The sequence below is a fragment of the Miscanthus floridulus genome, chromosome 9, assembly GCF_019320115.1.
Source record: "Miscanthus floridulus cultivar M001 chromosome 9, ASM1932011v1, whole genome shotgun sequence".
Lineage (NCBI taxonomy): Eukaryota > Viridiplantae > Streptophyta > Magnoliopsida > Poales > Poaceae > Miscanthus > Miscanthus floridulus.
The window spans coordinates 58,030,167-58,035,656 of NC_089588.1; positions in this window are offsets into that span (position 1 = coordinate 58,030,167).

The following is a 5,490-nucleotide window of genomic DNA, read 5'->3' on the forward strand; positions in this document are numbered from 1 at the left end:
TCCAATTCATCTACATTATGGTGGAGGTCCAGTCCAACTTGAGTTGGAGTCTATCTCGGATTCCAGGAGCAGTCCCCAGTAAAATCAATGCCCAGGGCACATACGGACTCTGTTTTTGACGATCCATATATGCATGGAAAGATAATTTGATAAGCTAACCAATGGCTTTAGTTTCACATCAAAATTCATCCTGAGTCAATGGGAATCATCAAAACAAGTTAGTGTCCAGAATTTGGCAGGGTGCTATGACACTGTCTTTTGGTCCATTGGGCCGTGTATCGTGTTAGAGCCCATTAGGGGGCGCGCCCAGGGGGTGATGCCCAAGACTCTTTAATTAGTGGACATCGCTCTCATTAGGGTTTGGGTTTTGTTGCGTTCTTGTTTTTCTCATGAAACAGACATTGTTTGCTGCAACTGTATCGCCAAGATCGCTTGCTATGAACCAAGGCCCCTGTTGTTGATCTTGTTCGCCTATGATGATTAGTACTTTTGAATAAAGACTTGAACTCTTTTTTAGATTCATAAGATTCATATTTACTTGCAATTTTAGATTGCGTTCATCTCGTTCTTGCTTGTGTTCTCGATTTGCTTGCAGGAAAGCCTTCTCGGCGAGGTCAATCTTGTTGTGCGTGGTTGATAACCAACGGAGTAGTGGTGTAACGGTTGTCGGGGTCCGAATCAGACTTGGTTCGAAGACTAGGTCATGAATGTTGAGTTCTCCATGAATCGAAGTTATCATACCTATCAGAAGATCGGCCTTGTCTACATCAGAATTGTTCATGAGCAAATGAACCTAGTGTTTGATCTAGTTGATGAGCAAACAAGGGTCTAACTCAACTTTGACAAGATAACCATTGAAAGATGTGTGAAGAAGCTTGGCAAATGTTTAAACCGAGTTAGATATCTTATGTAAGTTGTCTAGTTCAAGCCACAGGAGAAGGAAGCTCGTAGAAACAATCCAAGTAATCCTCTACCTTAAGCGATCATCTCCATCAAAGTGGTGCCTTGCAAGCCAACAAGTGGTGTCTCTCCAACCTTACATCAAGATGGTGCATACCTTTTGTGGAAATTAATGGCAAAGGGGGAGAGTGAGTCACAAAGATAGATTTATGAAATGACAAAGCAACACAAATCCAAACTAAGTTAATAGCTTGCACTTGTGCAAGGTATTAGCTTGGAATTACAAACCTAATTCCTATCTTTGTAATGGTTGTCATCAATTACCAAAAAGGGGGAGATTGAAAGCCCTATGTTTGGTTTTGGTAATTGAGACAACTAGTGAACTAACCTCTACTCTAGTGTTGTGTATGAGATAGGTTAGGTTCACACCAAGGTTGAGCAAGGATGGCAATCATGAAGGTGATGATGGTGCCAAATGGTGATCAAGTACTCAATTCTTAGAAAAGAAGAAAGAGAAAAACAAAATGCATGGGCTCATGGCAAAGGTATAAGATGTTACAAATTATGATGATGAGATTAGCCCACTTGTCTTCCTAGCTCAATAATGTTTTGAGTTAATCCACCCGGGATCCACCAAAATGTATGGACGAGTGAATGGCGCCCCACTCCTCCTCTCGCCGCCCCTAACCTCCCCCTTGGACATCGTTGAACCATGGATGTCATCGAACTTCGCCACTCGGAGCTAATCGTCGCAGTCCTCCTCCTGATCCCCTCGCCTGGTTTTCTTCTGCCAGGTCAGGTCAGGTCTTCTTCTTCTTCCCCACCCCATGCTTCTTCTCAAAGAGGCTTGTCTCTTCCTGGTCGCCATGGATTCTTCTTCTTCACTGGCTATTGGTATGGATTTCACCCATGGAAAAGAGTTTGAGTGCTTGATGCTGAGGCATTTTGGAACAAAAGTGCACAACACTTCCCATTTGTTCTTCATTCTTCCTTCTAGCCACTTTCTATCGCCATTTGTTCAGGCTTTCAGAGGAGGCCATTGCTCTTGCGCTTTAGTCTTGCTTGGGTGGTTTTGCTAAGGATTTTCGTGTCACTTATTTGAGTCATAACCATTATCGATTCTCTATTTCCTGTAAAGGCTATTGGCTTTGCAGTCTATGAGCTCAGAAGATTCATTGGCTGCTCCTTTGACATTTATTTTTGTCTATGGAGTAATGGTGTGCCCCATTGGGAGCGTGAGAAGGGACTTTGGGAACAAGAAGAGGAAAGGAAATGGAGTAAAATTCTGTAAAAATAAAGAAGAAAGCTCTGAAATCAGCTTGTTCTCAATCCAAGAAATTCAGTTTTGCTCCAAAGCTTATTCAGTCCCCGCCAAGAAGGAAGAACAATTCTATATCTTTGAGCTCTAACAGTATCTTCTTTGGCTCCATCGAGGTTAATCTCTCTGAACTCAACTCTGTTCATAAAGGTGCAGCTAATGATTCTGCTAGCACTTCAAAGGCCAGTGTGTTTCCAAAGTTGTGGTGGATATCAAGACAGAGTCTCGACTAAAGGAAATAACACCATGGCCTAGTACTAGGTGTCTTATTGATGGGATTGAGATGGGTTGACTCAAAGCAGGGTGCCACATCCACAAGGAAGCACTCGGCACATAGTCGGACCACTCGGGCAGTCGGGCGATGAGTCTGATCACTCGGGCAGTCGGGCGACGAGTCTGACCACTTGGGCAGTCAGACGACCGAATGGAAATTGCCAAGACTCGTCTATACATCATGACATAAGTCAGTATTAGTATAGGATAGCAACAGGCGCTAAGTGGCTTGTTATTAGGCAGTTATTAGTAACTGGCTAATTAATCGGCTGTATTGATAACTGCAACCCACTGATCGGCCTTAACTCTCCTTGGCTATAAAAGGAGGGTGTGGTCGATCTGGGAAAGGTGAGATGCTATAAGTTATTCAGGACGCTCACATTCATGACTGAGCTCTCTTGACAATACACACACACAAACACAGGACGTAGGGTATTACCTCTTCCGAGGTTTTTGAGTCTCGTGAGCCATTGCGTACTGTAGTTCCGGTAACCCTTTGAATCTTTACTATTGAGGGATTCACCCTCGACAGTTGGCACGTCAGGTAGGGGAGGGTTTTGCCACAAAAATTTTCCCTACATTCGACACCGGATTCACTACGATCGCAATGGCTTCAGTTGTTTTCTCGAACAACGTCACTGTGGAATATGCCGCCAACCACTTCGTTAATTCTACCTTCCACTTTGGGACGTTGGATTTTGTTGCCGACTACCAGGGCGTAGTCACACTAATGCGTCCAACTGCTATGCAGTTAGTGGTGGTGACTATTACGCCGACTTCCGATGTTTCTGACTCTGAGTCAGGGACTTGGGAGGAGGCACCACGTCATCGGAGGAGGCAGAGAAGGTCCTCTCGACCTCAGGAAGTCTTCATGGTGACCCCCACAAACAACAACAATGAGGGGGCGACTCCATAGCGTTAAGCTCCATCGCGGGCTCCTCGTCGCCCCCAGCTTCGCCCCTGACGGCTCCATCCTCAATGGATCCTACTCTGACTTTTCAGTCAGCTAGAGCTAACATCATCTTGGTGGTGGAATTGCACCAAGGGCTTTAGATCCTAGTGGACAACCCGTTGGCACTGGCGCTAAATCAGATCAGTGCCTTTGTCAATGCAGCTGCCATTCAGGTCGATCATCCCAACACTTCAACTCGACAATTTGGTAGTTGGGGAGACATTCCCCGATTGTTAGGTGCGTTGATGCGGACTCAGCAGTCCACTCACCATACTGCTACGTCCGGTTGCTCTCAACATGTGTCGTCAGGCATGGCACACAAGCCCAAGGTTACAGGATCAAAAGATCTTCGTGACACAATCAACACCCGAATGGCTGAGAAGGCCGAGAGCAAGTGTCTAGCGATAGGCTCGAGACTCCAGCTAGTCAGACAATGTCTCTAGAATGTTGAGTGGCTGGCTGGAATTGAGAAGTTCAACAGGACTTCAAATCCCAAAGAATGGATGCAAATCTATAAGGTCGCTATTCGCGCTGCGGGTGGCAAGGATAAGGTAATGGCAAATTACCTTCCTATCATGTTGAAGGGAGCTGCATGGACCTGGTTCATAGGTTTAGCGGCCAGCTCCCTGAAAACATGGGAACAACTCGAGGATGTCTTCATCACGAACTACCTACGCACATGCGATCGACCCGGGCGAGACTGGGACCTCTACCAAATCCACCAACGCAAGAACAAGACATTTCGCGACTACATCAAGTAGTTCTTGCAGATGCACAACACCATTCCTGACTGTTTTGACTCCACTATCACAGCAGCCTTCATCAAGGATGTCACGAACAAGGACTTCATCGAGAAGGTGACGCGTAAGTGGTCGTGCGATGGCCGACAGCTATTTGAGATAGCTGAAGGGTATGCGGCTGCTGAAGAAGCTGTTCTTTGGCAAGAGAAGGATGAGGTCGAGCATGACTGCTCAGACTGAAAGGGGAAGAAGCCCCAGTCGAAGCCCGAAGGCAGTCAGGACAGGAAGAGGAAGTCTTCTCATACTGTCGTGGCTGTCAATCGCCCTGCACCGTAGGGCAAGTCATAGGAGAGGTTTGACGTTGGCAAGGTGATGGATAGTAAGTGCACGTTTCATCCGAATGCCACTCATTCCCTTCGTGAGTTTTTTAAATTTTAGCGCATCCTAAAGGGTTCCCAAGAACAATCTTCTGGCTCAAAGCCGGTGTAACACCCCAGGTGTTTAGCTTCCACATTTGCACTGCATTTCATGAACATGAGCATCATGCATCCATTCGTGAACTTATATCACATGAAACATGATTTTGAAACATTGCAACATGTTGTATATTTCATGTGTGTTGTTTCTTTTGTGAAATGTAAAGTGTGCAACACTTAAGTGCAACATGTGCCACTCACTTAGTGAAACAAGGTTAGTTAGTACTATGCAACACACTCATGAAACATATGAAACATGGCCTTGAAACAAAGGTAACACTTCACTTGTTCTTCCATGTTTCAATGCCTGTGATGCTTGGTTCTTGTGTGACCAATGTGTGTTGTGGCTAACAATGATTTTAAACAACTTAGTGACACTTAGAATGTCATTTGAAACTTAGTGACACTTGTTGTCGGGTCAAGGCTGTACACATGAAAGCTGGATTACTTCAGCCACTCTCTATCCCAGGTTGGAAATGGGAGGAGATAAGTATGGATTTTATTGTTGGACTCCCTACTACTCAGAGGAATTTTAACTCTATTTGGGTGATTGTTGACCGACTGACCAAGTCGGCATACTTCATTCCTGTCCGCATAGACTTTCGTCCAACCGACTATGTGGAGTTGTACTTTAACCAGATAGTCTGACTTCATGGGATCCCTCGTACTATTGTCTCGGATAGAGGACCACAGTTCACTGCTCGCTTTTGGGAGCACTTGCACGGATTATTAGGAACCAAGCTAGTAAGAAGTTCTGCCTATCATCTGCAAACCAATGGGCAAACTGAACGAGTGAATCAAATCTTAGAAGATATGTTGAGAGCATGTGTC